The following is a 16068-nucleotide window of genomic DNA, read 5'->3' on the forward strand; positions in this document are numbered from 1 at the left end:
TCAGCATTTTGCCTGCTACCAGTCAATAGGGAATCACAGAGGTGGCTATGCATGCATTGGGAGGGCGAGTATTTCGTTGATAAATGCCTCCCAATGGGTTGCGCCATCTCATGCGCATATTTCGAAAAAGTGAACTCATTCTTACAATGGGAACTCACAAAGGAGATAGAGGAGGCACAAGTAGTCCACTACCTGGACGATTTCTTATTTGTGGGGCCACCGGGTTCTGAGCTGTGTAGGGCTACCTGGAATAAATTCATGGCATTCACAGAAGACTGGGGCTTCCCGCTGGCGGAAGAAAAAACAATGGGCCCAACACAAATAATCCAATTTTTAGGAATAGAAATTGACTCACAAAGGGGAGTGTGCAGGATCCCGGAGGAAAAAGTGGCGGACCTACTGGGAACAATCAAAAGCCTAAAAGGGAGAAACAAGGCCACTGTAAAGGAATTGCAATCACTAGCAGGTAAACTAAACTTTGCTGGTAGGGTCATACCGCAAGGCAGGATATTAAAAGGAGGAATGAACAGAGAACAAGAGGGGCCAAGGAGGGGCACCACAGAGTCAGAATTGGTGGGGGAATCAAGAAAGATTTGGAGGTATGGGGTGAATTCCTTAAATCATTCAATGGATCCGTGATCTGGCGCTCACCCATAAAGGAAGAGAACAAGAGGGTGTTGTTTACAGATGCAGCCGGGGGATTTGGTTTTGGCGCAATATTGGGGACAGATTGGTGCGCAGAAAAGTGGCCAAAGGCATGGCAGGAGGCAGCTTGGACGAGTAATATCACATTACTGGAGCTGTTTCCTATCTGGGTAGCACTGTGTGCATGGGAGGCAGAGCTAAATAGCAAAGAGCTAAATGTTTGGTCAGACAACATGGCAGTAGTTCATGTAATAAATAACGCAAGCGCATCATGCCCGCTGGTCTTGGAATTAATGAGGGCAATAACATTGGGTTGTCTGAATAATAATGTGTTCTTAAAGGCGAGGCATATCGCCGGAGAAGCAAATGTGGTCGCTGACGCCTTGTCTCGTTTCCAGTGGGGCAAGTTCAGAGAGCTGCGGCCGGATGTAAAAAGGATAAAGACGCCCACGCCAAAAAAGGCATGGGTCCCATTAAAAGCACTGGAGGAAAAACGGTTAACTACAAGGTTGGCTCAGAAGAGGAGGAAGAACCACAGGAGCAAGGTCAAGTGATAGAAAGATTGGCCAGGAACGCTATAACATACAAAACTGGTAAGCAGTACAAGAAACATGTGAATAATGTGTTAAAAGAAACAGGATTGCAAGAAGTGGGGGAGATTACAATTTCCAAAATGTGTGACTTCCTGGAGAAAGCATTTGCACAGGGGAAAAGGAAAAGCTGGGCAGCGGTCGCATATACCTCTAAGGTGGCCGGGGTGACAGATCCAACATTTAGCCCACGGATAAAATATGCAATGAAGGGTTGGGCGAAGTTGGAGGGAAGGAAACCAGACAGCAGGAGACCCTTGAATTTTTTGGAGGTGGTTAAACTGTTACAATTATTGCATAGCACATGTAGCAACAGTTATGAGACAATGCTGTTCAGGGCGGCTTTTGCGCTAGCGTACTATGGGGCTTTTAGGATTGGGGAACTGGTAGCGCGCAACACAGTTGCAGGGGACGGTCTAGCGAGAAGTGACGTCAGCATAGGGTCCAAAGGCATGTCGATACTGCTGAGGAAGTCAAAAACAGACCAAATGGGGAAGGGAAGAATAATAGAGCTGAATTGCATCAAAGAAAGGGAGCATTGTCCCAGGTGCATCACCCAAAAATTTCTCGAGGTACGGCCGGAAGTCGGGGGACAGCTACTGATACACAGGGACGGCAGAGTGCTCAGCAGATACCAGTTCCAAGCAGTGCTAAAGAAAACTATAGCAAAAGCAGGGTGGGATGCAGCAGAGTTTGGGACCCACTCTTTTAGAATAGGGGCAGCCACGTCAGCATGGGCGGGAGGCCTGGGAGCGAAAGGCGTAAAGAAAATTGGGGGGTGGAGGTCACAATGCTTCAAAAGATATGTAACAGAAAATTTGATAAGATTCCTCTCCCATCCATCCATGCAGATACGAGCCCCTACAAGTCGGCATGGATAGTCGGCCATTCCTTTGTGACCCGGGCAGGCAGGTGGATCGAAGACTTCAAAGAGGGTCTGCATTTTAAAAAGACAATAACATCCTGGTGGGGCCTCCCAGGAATGCATTGGGAGGACATTCACGATCGGTTATCGGACCTGATCGGGTTCAGGGACCCACCGGAGTACCTGGTAATCCACCTGGGTGGTAATGACCTGGTCAAAACAAATAGGGGAGAACTGATGCACAACATGTGCGAGTCCCTAAGGGCCATAGCACACTGCTGGTGGAAAACCGACATTTTTATGTCTGAGATAATTACCCGCAGAGGCTGGTACGGGGCGCACAGGAGGCATGCCATTGAAACTAGTGGGGCTCCAGTTTATAAAGCACGGCTTGTCACAGAACAACCCAGAGATGTTCCACCGGGACGGGGTACACCTATCCAGCAAAGGGATGGGAATTTTTACGGATAACATTTTTAGGGCCCCAGCAGAGCGAGGATGCAGATAGGGGCGCTTTTTGGGGGGAACTGAGCGGCCGAGGCGACACCCACTCAGGTGTGGCAGCACGTGTCCAGGATCGGATGCCCCAGGGTAACTAAGACTAGCCAAGGAGAAGGCTGGGCATCTACACCCCCTGGACACGAAGTGCCCTAAAGCGAGTTGGTGTTATTGTTGGTTGTTATGATTATTTTTTGGTGTTATTTTCTGTAGAAAATAAACAAGCCTACGGCCATAATTTTTCCACGAACAAAAAACCCTGTCTGTATTATTATTTCTTTATCCTGGGTACTAGGGACTAGGAACAAGAGCGAAGGTGAGCCCACACTACTCAGCCTATAGACTTGAAACCACGGTCATATTGCTGGGCAGCTTTGGTTCTTGGGAAATTTCTACCACTTGTTTTGTTCTCTTTAAACCCACAGAATCTTTTAATGTTTGGTTGAACCTTTGCCCCCAATCCAACGTTTCTGGTTGAGTAAAGCCCTTTTATTTAAATCTGATATGAGTCTGAAAGCACCTGTTGGTCTCTTGCAAACATGGCAGAAATAAGTCGGGTGTTATTTTTCTTGCTCGGTCTGCAAATGGCTTGGCACTACCAGGAACATTCTCTGCCCATCAGGCTGTGCCACTGAAGATCTGAGGGCGGGCAGAACTAGTATAGCCCCATCCCCTCAGCCAAGCTCAAAAGGGGTACAGCCATGACAAGAGACTCTGGGGTGCGCCCGAGAGATGGATTTCTGAATGAGTGCAGCGGACTTTGACCTTGAGGAGAATGAGGTTAAGCAGAGGCGTTATTGGGAGGTGGTGGGCGGAGGGGCTATTGTCCCAGGTCTTTAGGTTGTAGCCCCAGATAGAAGTTCACGGGCTACAGCTAAAAGGCTATATCTAGGAGCCCCAACAGTGCCGACGTTAGCGTAGCCCGGATCTTTCCCAGGCCTAGCAACACTTCAGAGGACAAGTCCATCGAGACGAGGAGAGGGACTGTGAGGAGAGGGACTGTGAGGAGAGGGACTGCGAGGAGAGGGACTGCGAGGAGAGGGACTGCGATTGGAGCCAAAGCTTGCATTTTCGTTGGTATTATTAGTCCCCCTTCTAGCGGTACGCGAGATGACCCCCCACCCCCCACTCCAAGCCCCTTGTAATTGCTTGCCCCTTTTCTACCCTTCCTTTTCGCCATGTCCTTCGCCGCGCTCTCTGCTTTTAATGACCTGGCTGAGTGGCTTGGTACAATTACAGCCTTATTATGGCCGGGACACCTCCATTATCCCCTCAATTACCAAAGGCTGCACTGCAGCCCCCTGAAGCGCCGGGAGGTGGGGTGACCCACTACCCCGCCAATGGCTCTGCGCGGGCCACCCTCGCCCCTCCTCACAGCCATGAAGGAAGCAATTATACTAACGCACTCTTTGTAATCAGGCTGCTATCATATGGTTTAGGGTAGTGTGCAGCAGAGCTGCCAAGTGTCCTCATGCCACGCAGGGCCAGAGTTTAGTCAACAAGCATTGGCAATGCCAACAGTTTTGGCTTTTGCCAGGCACTTTCGTAAATGTACTAACTAGCCATTAATGACAGCAGCTGCAAAATTATGCAAATACATGGGAATATAATAGCCGTGTCTGGGGGGAAACGTCTGTCTATTGCCTATATACAAGCCAGAATTGCTGGCTTTGCCAATGCCTGTTTTCAAAAGGACTTCAGTGAAGGACACACATCATGCTCATAAATCGAGTGGCTGAGTGGCTGAAAGCAGACTTGGTTAAGACATTTTTATTACAACAGTAGTGAGTTTAATTAAGCCATTAACTCTCAGAAGACTGCTTTGAAATGACACTGGCACGCATTTCGAGCACAAAGCATTCTGTTAAGCTTAATAAAGTGAGCTCAAAGAGTTCCCATCTGGAGGTGTTTTGTGCGGCGAGTGGCAGGAGCTGGGTGGGAATGGACATAGAGATTAGCATGGCCATGGGCAGTCAACGGGTGGGTAAATGCCCAAACAACGGTCTCCTACAAGCTTTGTGTCCCTCCTCATATGCCCTCTCTCTCTCCTAGCTGTACTACAATGCAAGAGTTTTGGCTTGTAGGCGGTGCTTTAGTGCCACCTTGTAGCCAACAACTAAAAATATTGTTGGGTGAGGACAGCTTTGAGATTTTATCAACAAGCAATGCATAGCACTCAACTGAAGAATATAGTGTGACGGAGGATAGCACAGGGGCAACACGCAGAGCAACAGAGGTTCGAATCCCAGATCCGCGCTTAGAAATCGAACTCAGGTATGGTATAAGGAGCTTTATAAAAAAACAAATAAATAAATAAATAAAATGAGCCAGAAAGCATTTGTAAATGGATTGCAAGCAATAGTTTCCTATCGCTGCTGCATCTTCATGTCTTTCATTGCAATTCCTTATGTTGGCAGCATGTTTATCAGACAACCAAGCCCTTTCACGCACTCAATGGACAGGCCTAGGTGCTCTGAAACTACTCTTCTGATTAATCAGATTAAGCCTATTAATGTAAATTAGCACCCTGGGTGGGGGGCGCGGTTGCAGCCTCCCAGCCAATGAGGAGTCTCAGAATGGGGGCTTACCACATGGCAAAGCCCCCTGCTCAGAGCTGGAGGCCACCATATCCCGCCTTTGTGTGAGCAGTAAATGCTCCCCTCTGCCCCGGCATCCCCACCCCCATTTTCACATATTTAGCCCTCTGCTTCCCTACCCCATTTACCTTGCGCTGCCTTGTCCTTCACCTGCGCCGGGAACATTAGTGTTCTCGGCATGTCTCTAACTCAGAATGGCTGCCATGGAAAGGGAGAAGAGACTACGTGTAGTTCCCGGGACTATGTGTAGTTCCCTTCTCTCAGATCCATGGCAGCCATTTTTTCTGTAGTTTTTTCTCGGTTAACTCGCCAATTCTCAACTTGACAAAAATACACTATTAGTACCCCGGTACAACGTGCTGGGGCACTAATAGCAATATAACCCGAGCAGGGGGTATTACCGGACAGGTAATTCCCCCCTGCTTGGATTATATTTCTGTTAGTACCAGGTCACTAATACTGTATTTAAGTATTTTTCTCAAGTTGAGAATCAGCTTAATTCTTCCCAGAATTCTGAGTGGCACTCTCCAAGACCAACTCATCCCCGACCACCACTGACCAGACATTATGAGATAATTTAGTTCTATTATCTACAAGGAGAGAACCTTGGCTCATAACTAACATTGACATGAGTGAGACAAGATACTATTTAGCTTCTGATATGCACTTTATGAATGGACAATATTATGGTTCCATGCCGAACAGCACTGTGATCTAATAAACCCTGCATGAGTGTGACTTTTTCTGCAGTGCACACTTATAAGAATGACTTCTGGGTGATTCTATCTTTGCTAGTTAAAAGAAATAAGGAACAGTGATGTAAAGGTACTTGCACAAGATCACTTGGTTTTGGTCAAGTGGGCTAGCTGGGATTTTCGCCCAGGTATCCAGGTTATAGTTCTTAAACAGGCAGGGGGCTGCATCGCCTCCTGTCTTTAGTTGTACAACAACGTATAGTGCTTTATGAATAGTACTCTTTCAAAAGCTGCACTAGTACCCTTCGTTCAACAAAGCTTACTTATAAAGTATTAAACCACGTGGTAAATCAACCAGACAATATATAAGAACTTTTTTTTATAAAAACACACTAGGTAAAGTTTGAAAGAGCAAAAGAGCTCTAAAGAGAATGCATATCTGCAAAGTGATTAGGAAGCAATCCCGCAAAGCACCTAGATTGCAAATGCACCCATGCATGTTCCACGAGCATTGTCCAATGATATAGCACAAGTAATTTATTGATGATTCAATTGGTGGAAAAACACACTTGCACATATCATTTTGCAATGAATTTGTTTGATGAGAGAGGCAGCAGCCTTTATTTTCACATGCGAGGCATTGATGATTGTCATGTTATGCTACGTTGATTTATACCGCAAACCGCTGCCATACAGGGGCAGTTTCCAGGCGCTCCTGTGGCTCTGCAAGAAAAAAGCGATGTCTATGTTAGTGGGGATAGGATGAAAGGATAGGTTCAGAACCAGGAGGAGCTGGCCTCTGTGAGTGTTGTTTTGCGTGTGGGGGATGGTTCAGGAGGGCCGGTGTGGTGTAACCTTATGGAAAGGACCTGGTGGCTCAGGTGGGAGCTAGTGTTTGTGTTGGGTGCATGTGTCGTTTGATGTTAGTGGGGGGTTTGCAGTCGTGCTGTGAAAACAGAAAAATAATATGAGGCCGGGAAACCCAAGGGAAACACACCAAACACCGGTTACAAAGGAACATACAAAGTACTTTATTTTAAGGTCAAGCAATGACAAAGTCAATGACTAATCGGATAGCTATCGGCCCTCAGTACATCACAACGAACTTCAACGGGGTTCGATGTATTCAGTGAGAGACTGTACATTGGGACATTCAGGCTTTTATACATTTCTCCAGCCTGTTGTCCAACCCCTTCGCGGGTTAACCATTTCATGAATGTATAACAGGTCTAGGGTCTCTGCCAGGTCAACTCTAATTTATTCATCAGTATGGGCATAGATCAGTTCCGCTGATACAGGTAATACATTTACATGCAGGTCAACAGAAGGACAAGGTCTCAGTTCACAACCCTAACAAGTGGCCTGTAGGCAAGTCAAACATTAGCTGTATGGAGGTCATGTCGACCAGATTCTGTTCGGAATGGCATCGTCCACCATTTTGATGTACAGGGTGACTTTTACACAGCAAGAGAACCTAAAATGGCAGTTTGATTCAAGATGGCGGCCTACATCACTTTCTAAGGTCAAGACCTTGCCGTAGAGAGTTATTCGCGTACAGTTTTAAGCAACTTGGCGTAGGCCAATATACATACAATCGTTACAATAGGAGGCATAATTTAATATCCAGTTTGACAGTGCACCTTGGTTAGTTGTATCCATAAGCGATGCAGAGTCGCCGTTGGCTGTTAGGTGTTTGAATATATTGTGGTGGTGTGCATTTGTGTAGTGTTGAGGATTTATGGCCTATGTGCAAGGGTGTTCCCTCTAGTTTTGTTTCCAAAGTCTCCGAGAGTTGGTAGGGTGTGAACATTAGATTGGTTCTTGTTGTGTGTATGTGTAGTGTGGCTAACCCATAGTCATGTGTAGTGGCAATGGTTATCATGGAGGAGCAAGAAGGGTGGAAGTCGGTTTGACGATGCCTCTGCCGTCTGGAGTCTTTGGTTGCCGCTCAGTGATGTCTACCAACATTCTTGGCTGTGGTTCGTCGGCCAATCTTGTCTCCTTTTGATCGGAGGATGAATTCCCCCGTGGGCTTGGGGGCAGAGGGTCGGTTGTAGGATGCAGGCTGCATAGGGAGTTGTCAGAGAGAGCGGAGTCAAGTTGTAGCTGATGGGCCTTAGTCATATTACAGAGGTTGAGGCCACCCATTATGCCAGCAGGGACATCAGCTGTCAATGGGGCAGTATAAGCGGAGCTGTTGTACTTCCAATGGGGCAGCATTGACACTGATCAGAAGACTTGGCATTCACTTAAAGGGGCAGCACCAGAACTCAAGAGTGCTGATGTTCATTAAATGGCAGTCTCTGCACTTATCAGCACTGCCGACTTCTGTTTTCACTACTTTATAATTGGGTCAATATTTTCTATTGGACACTGCTACTGATATTGTACAGGTGTTTATAGTAATGTGTTATTTCAGCTCCTAGAAATCAGTGCTGGAAATGAAATACATTTACTGGGGGAACCCTTTCCTACTTGGGAGGGGCGGGGCTTTAGAAAGGAGGGGGCGGGTTGAGGAGCAGGGCCCCAGGCCAGATCACGCAACACCATATATCTTCATAGAATCCAAGCCCGGCTATTTGCATAAAAGCAAAGAGCATTATGGGAACATAAGAAGGCGCACAATTTCAAATTTGAAGTATGTCTTATAGCAAGAAATCCTGAGCAAGTAATGGAAGTTGGATTCTGCGTTTTCATTAGTTACAATACTTACTCTAACAAAAGAATGTCTGCAAATTGCAAGACATATATACCAATTTGGACAGCTGCAACGCCGCACGTGAGGCGTCGGCTGTTTCTGCGGTCTCCAGCGCCCAGGCTTCTGAATCACGAGCTCACCCAGAAGACTTTAGTGGGAGTTTCCTGGGCTAGCACTGGACCCGGAAACGCTCGGGTAAGACGAACTGTGCAGGGGTTCTGTCTTGTTCCGGCCCATTTCCTCCTCTGTTTGCGGTATATAAATGGTCAATTTTATATAACGTCTCAGTACCCTATGGTATGACGCTGCACAGGACATAAAACATGCAACTTCCAGCAACAGGGGAAGGGGGTTATGTAGGTGTGGGTAACAGTAGAGTACCGCGGAATCACAAGTGGAATTACAGTATGTTTGCACATTTGCAAGCTGTCTTTGTGCAAGGCCGCAGAAGAATACCCTGTAAACGAGACTAGCGGCAGAATTATGGCACATTTAGTTTGCACTCTGTTTGCACGTCCCATAGCACAAAAGCGCAAGCACACCAGAATCCTGCCATCAGTCTGATTGGGATAGTAAACCGCTGCAGTGGCTCACTCCCCTGGGCTTTAAGTGGGCTGGGGCTAGCCCGGGGTTGAGCCCCGGGAGTCTCCCAAAACCTCAATCGAGCCCAGGCTCTGCCGGGTTCCCATACCAAGACAGCCCCATCAACCACTTTCTTTTCCTGTCACGTTGCACTGTGCTATTACTCAGGTGCTGGATTTCGTTCGTTTCATTCATAGACTGCTTGACCCATAACTCCAGTAATGGGCTTTATGTGTCAAGCAGTGTATTGTATAAAACAAAAGAAATTGTGCACCTATGAAATAGCACAGTGGACTGCAACACTGGTTTGTCAGCGGCACGACTCGGGTTGACATCCCTAGCACTTAACAATAATAAAAAAAAAACTTCTTTTTATGTCCCGTCCTGGGGATTGGTCCTGCAGATGACAAGCCTGTGTCACACCATACTGTGCTATTTCGTAGGTGCTGGTTTCCATTGGTTTCATTCAATAGACCGCTACTGAAAGAAACAAAATGAATTGAGCACCAATGAAAACAGCACAGTGCTATTCGACCCAGGTTTGTCACCGGCAGGACTCGAGTGACTCCCCAGCGCGAAACAATACAAACAAGTAACCCGACAACTTTTCTTTTTTATTGTTGTGTGCTGGCAACGCTTCAGGCCACACCAATAATTTAGACCACACCCCCTCGTTGCAGCCAGCCCCCCCCCCTCGATTCCTCACCCAACTTAAAGCACTGTCGTTCCCAGGGGTGGACTGGGAACCAAAAGAGGCTATGGAAATGATTTTCAAAGTGGCCCTAAATTTCAAATTTTTTAGCAAGCCCAACCATTTTTCTATGAGAAAATGTGAAAATACCACATAAAAGAGTCCCAGGGTGCAGAGGCCTACTGGGAAATCCCCAGAGTTCGCTATAGGCTAGTCCACCTCTGACCATGGTGCAAAGGGCCATCAGGATATCTTCAGAGTTCGCTATAGGCCAGTCCAGCCCTGCCCAGGCTGCAGAGGCCCACCGGGAAATCTCCAGAGAGCCCCACAGGCCAGTCCACCCCTGCCCAGGGTGCAGAGGCCCACCAGGAAATCTCCAGAGAGCCCCATAGGCCAGTCCACCCCTGCCCAGAGTGCAGAGGCCACCGGGAAATCTCCAGAGTTTGCTATAGGCCAGTCCACCCCTGCCCAGGGTGCATAGGTCCACTGAGAAATCTCCAGAGTTTGCTATAGGCCAGTCCACCACTGGGCGCTCCCCCTACCTGTTAAGGGTGCGCGGTGAGCGACACTGGCGCGGCGAGGTGGAGTGACAGGTAATGGGGGATAATAGACTGGCGGTGCAGCGCGCCTTCGATTTATCCCTGTCTAATGTCAGATTACATGCCTGTAATGGCTTTCCGTGCGTCACCTGTACGGGCGTTTGCGCGCATGTGCGTAAGGGGGAGATGAAGGAGTGGGAGTAGGAGGGTATGAGAGAGAAATGGAGAAGAGAGGGAACATTCAAGAGGGATAATGATGGATGGGCGACAGGGGAGGGGGAGTGAAAGAGCAGGTGGGAGACAGAGAATATGAGGGAGAAAGGATTGTCGATGACAGGGAGGGTGGATATAGAGTGACCAAGGGCCAATCAGAAGCAGAGGAGGATAGAAATAGAGGACAGAGGGAGAGAACGAATGAAAATAAAGACAGTGAAGGGGCAGAAAACAGAGGAGAAAGAGTGCAACAGGAAAAGATAATGAAAGAGTAGACAGTAGCAGCACAAAGAGGGAAAATGAAAGGGAGCGAGAAAGATTAGTGAGGAAAAGAAAGCAAAGAAGCGCGTGTTTCCTGAGCCGTATTACAATTAACCCATTGCTGTAAAGCGCTCTGCTGCTTCATGGCGCTAGCTCCAGGCTGCATAAATACACAAAATAAAATATAATTATACAGAGTGAGAAAGGAAGAAAGACAGGAAACAAAGATGGACTGAAGGTGTTATAAAACAGACATGGAAAAGCGAATATATCGGAAGCAGGAAAAGAGGAGTGGGGCCAGGAAACAAAGAAAAAAAAAGCGAGAATGAAAAAAGAAGAGGAGTGGGGCCAGGAAACTGGAAAGAAAAAAGAGAACAAGAAAAGAAGAGGAGTGGGGCCAGGAAACAAAGAAAAGAAAAGCGAGAATGAAAAAAGAAGAGTAGTGGGGCTAGGAAACAAAGAAAAGAAAAGCGAGAATGAAAAACGAAGAGGAGTGGGGCCAGGAAACAAAGAAAAGAAAAGCGAGAATGAAAAAAGAAGAGGAGTGGGGCCAGGAAACAAAGAAAAGAAAAGGGAGAATGAAAAAAGAAGAGGAGTGGGGCCAGGAAACTGGAAAGAAAAAAGAGAACAAGAAAAGAAGAGGAGTGGGGCCAGGAAACAAAGAAAAGAAAAGGGAGAATGAAAAAAGAAGAGGAGTGGGGCCAGGAAACTGGAAAGAAAAGAGAGAACAAGAAAAGAAGAGGAGTGGGGCCAGGAAACAAAGAAAAGAAAAGCGAGAATGAAAAAAGAAGAGGAGTGGGGCTAGGAAACAAAGAAAAGAAAAGCGAGAATGAAAAAAGTAGAGGAGTGGTGCAAGGAAACTGGAAAGAAAAGAGAACAAGAAAAGAAGAGGAGTTGGGCTAGTAAACATGAAAGATAAGAAAGAAATGAAGAGGGGTAGAGGGTCAGGAATCAACAAAAGAAAAGATAAAAGGAAATACACGTGCTTTCCTATATCACAAGAAAGCAAGGGAGGCAATCACTGATGCTGACCTGGGGACCCATTGAGCAGTTATGCAGATCTGGGTATCCAGCAGCAAACTATTCAAGACCCCTGACCTGTATCCCTGCCTGCGGTTCTGAGTCCTGTGCCTGTATTCCTTGCCTCCAGTTCTGTGTCCAATACCTGTATGCCTGACTCTAGTTCTGTGTCCAATACCTGCATCCCCTGCCTCCAGTTCTGTGCCCTATACCTGCATCCCCTGCCTCCAGTTCTGTGCCCTATATCTGCATCCCCTGCCTCCAGTTCTGTGCCCTATACCTGCACCCCCTGCCTCCAGTTCTGTGCCCTATACCTGCACCCCCTGCCTCCAGTTCTGTGCCCTATACCTGCACCCCCTGCCTCCAGTTCTGTGCCCTATACCTGCACCCCCTGCCTCCAGTTCTGTGTCCAATACCTGCACCCCTGCCTCCAGTTCTGTGCCCTATACCTGCACCCCTGCCTCCAGTTCTGTGTCCAATACCTGCACACCTGCCTCCAGTTCTGTGCCCCATACCTGCACCCCTGCCTCCAGTTCTGTGCCCTATACCTGCACCCCCTGCCTCCAGTTCTGTGCCCTATACCTGCACCCCTGCCTCCAGTTCTGTTCCCTATACCTGCACCCCCTGCCTCCAGTTCTGTGTCCTATGCCTGCACCCCCTGCCTCCAGTTCTGTGTCCTATACCTGCACCCCCTGCCTCCAGTTCTGTGCCCTATACCTGCACCCCCTGCCTCCAGTTCTGTACCCTATATCTGCACCCCCTGCCTCCAGTTCTGTGCCCCATACCTGCACCCCTGCCTCCAGTTCTGTGCCCTATACCTGCGCCCCCTGCCTCCAGTTCTGTGTCCAATACCTGCACCTCCTGCCTCCAGTTCTGTGTCCAATACCTGCACCCCCTGCCTCCAGTTCTGTGTCCAATACCTGCACCCCCTGCCTCCAGTTCTGTGTCCAATACCTGCACCCCCTGCCTCCAGTTCTGTGTCCAATACCTGCACCCCCTGCCTCCAGTTCTGTGTCCAATACCTGCACCCCCTGCCTCCAGTTCTGTGCCCTATACCTGTATCCCCTGCCTCCGGTTCTGTGTCCAATACCTGCACCCCCTGCCTCCAGTTCTGTGTCCTATGCCTGTATCCACTGCCTCCAGTTCTGTGTCCTATGCCTGCATCCCCTGCCTCCAGTTCTGTGCCCTATACCTGCATCCCCTGCCTCCAGTTCTGTGCCCTATGCCTGCATCCCCTGCCTCCAGTTCTGTGCCCTATACCTGCACCCCCTGCCTCCAGTTATGTGTCCTATGCCTGTATCCCCTGCCTCCAGTTTTGCGTCCTATGCCTGTATGCCTGGCTACAGTTCTGTGCCCTATACCTGCACCCCCTGCCTCCAGTTCTGTGCCCTATACCTCCATCCCCTGCCTCCAGTTCTGTGCCCTATACCTGCACCCCCTGCCTCCAGTTCTGTGTCCTATGCCTGTATCCCCTGCCTCCAGTTCTGTGTCCTATGCCTGTATGCCTGGCTACAGTTCTGTGCCCCATACCTGCACTCCCTGCCTCCAGTTCTGTGCCCTATACCTGCACCCCCTGCCTCCAGTTCTTTGTCCTATGCCTGTATCCCCTGCCTCCAGTTCTGTGTCCTATGCCTGTATGCCTGACTCTAGTTCTGTGCCCTATACCTGCACCCCCTGCCTCCAGTTCTGTGTCCTATGCCTGTATCCCCTGCCTCCAGTTCTGTGTCCTATGCCTGTATGCCTGGCTACAGTTCTGTGCCCCATACCTGCACCCCCTGCCTCCAGTTCTGTGCCCTATACCTGCACCCCCTGCCTCCAGTTCTGTGTCCAATGCCAGCACCCCCTGCCTCCAGTTCTGTGTCCTATGCCTGTATGCCTGACTCTAGTTCTGTGCCCTATACCTGCATCCCCTGCCTCCAGTTCTGTGCCCTATACCTGCATCCCCTGCCTCCAGTTCTGTGCCCTATACCTGCACCCCCTGCCTCCAGTTCTGTGCCCTATACCTGCATCCCCTGCCTGCGGTTCTGTGCCCTATACCTGCACCCCCCGCCTCCAGTTCTGTGCCCTATACCTGCATCCCCTGCCTGCGGTTCTGTGCCCTATACCTGCATCCCCTGCCTCCAGTTCTGTGCCCTATACCTGCATCCCCTGCCTCCGGTTCTGTGCCCTATACCTGCATCCCCTGCCTCCGGTTCTGTGTCCTATGCCTGTATCCCCTGCCTCCGGTTCTGTGCCCTATACCTGCACCCCCTGCCTCCGGTTCTGTGTCCTATACCTCCATCCCCTGCCTCCAGTTCTGTGCCCTATACCTGCACCCCCTGCCTCCAGTTCTGTGTCCTATGCCTGTATCCCCTGCCTCCAGTTCTGTGTCCTATGCCTGTATGCCTGGCTACAGTTCTGTGCCCCATACCTGCACTCCCTGCCTCCAGTTCTGTGCCCTATACCTGCACCCCCTGCCTCCAGTTCTTTGTCCTATGCCTGTATCCCCTGCCTCCAGTTCTGTGTCCTATGCCTGTATGCCTGACTCTAGTTCTGTGCCCTATACCTGCACCCCCTGCCTCCAGTTCTGTGTCCTATGCCTGTATCCCCTGCCTCCAGTTCTGTGTCCTATGCCTGTATGCCTGGCTACAGTTCTGTGCCCCATACCTGCACCCCCTGCCTCCAGTTCTGTGCCCTATACCTGCACCCCCTGCCTCCAGTTCTGTGTCCAATGCCTGCACCCCCTGCCTCCAGTTCTGTGTCCTATGCCTGTATGCCTGACTCTAGTTCTGTGCCCTATACCTGCATCCCCTGCCTCCAGTTCTGTGCCCTATACCTGCATCCCCTGCCTCCAGTTCTGTGCCCTATACCTGCACCCCCTGCCTCCAGTTCTGTGCCCTATACCTGCATCCCCTGCCTGCGGTTCTGTGCCCTATACCTGCACCCCCTGCCTGCGGTTCTGTGCCCTATACCTGCATCCCCTGCCTGCGGTTCTGTGCCCTATACCTGCATCCCCTGCCTCCAGTTCTGTGCCCTATACCTGCATCCCCTGCCTCCGGTTCTGTGCCCTATACCTGCATCCCCTGCCTCCGGTTCTGTGTCCTATGCCTGTATCCCCTGCCTCCGGTTCTGTGCCCTATACCTGCACCCCCTGCCTCCGGTTCTGTGCCCCATACCTGCATCTCCTGCCTCCGGTTCTGTGCCCTATACCTGCATCCCCTGCCTCCGGTTCTGTGCCCTATACCTGCATCCCCTGCCTGCGGTTCTGTGCCCTATACCTGCATCCCCTGCCTCCAGTTCTGTGCCCTATACCTGCATCCCCTGCCTGCGGTTCTGTGCCCTATAGCTGCATCCCCTGCCTCCAGCTCTGTGCCCTATACCTGCATCCCCTGCCTCCAGTTCTGTGCCCTATACCTGCATCCCCTGCCTCCAGTTCTGTGTCCTATGCCTGTATCCACTGCCTGCGGTTCTGTGCCCTATGCCTGCATCCACTGCCTGCGGTTCTGTGCCCTATGCCTGCATCCCCTGCCTCCAGTTCTGTGCCCTATGCCTGTATCCACTGCCTGCGGTTCTGTGCCCTATACCTGCATCCCCTGCCTCCAGTTCTGTGTCCTATGCCTGTATCCACTGCCTGCGATTCTGTGTCTATGCCTGTAGGTATCCAGTTAATATGTCGAAAAAATAATTTCGAATAACAAAATGTCAAACAAATTATACCTACATTTTTTTTAGAATGTTTTATTTTTTTTGTTTCGCGAGTTAAAAAAAAGGGTAAAAAAAAGGGGGTTTGGGGGGAACCCCCATTTCATACATTTTTTTAAAAAAAGACATTCAATTTTTTTTTTTTAGGTATCATTTTTTCGACATTATGTCATTCGAAATAGTCACTATAAACCGGTAAAACTATTTATATAACTGGGTCTCCATTGCTATTTCATTCCTGGGAGGAGAGCGCTATATTTTACCCCTCTGGGTGATGTTTTTTTTTCTCCAAACCCTGTGTGATGTGGTTTTTGTTGGACCCTAGTGTAATACATGTATAAGCACGTGATACCTACGGGTTTGGGCACTACACAAATGCAATAAATACGTAAATAGCAAAGGTAGCTCCGCGATGTGCGTGCAGCTTGCATGCCACCGCACCTGCTGGAGTCCTTGTGTGGCCCTTAGCCCCTTAGGCGGCTTCATATCGGGC

The sequence above is a fragment of the Ambystoma mexicanum genome, chromosome 4p (assembly GCF_040938575.1).
Source record: "Ambystoma mexicanum isolate Mex_15411 chromosome 4p, UKY_AmexF1_1, whole genome shotgun sequence".
In the NCBI taxonomy this organism is placed as follows: domain Eukaryota; kingdom Metazoa; phylum Chordata; class Amphibia; order Caudata; family Ambystomatidae; genus Ambystoma; species Ambystoma mexicanum.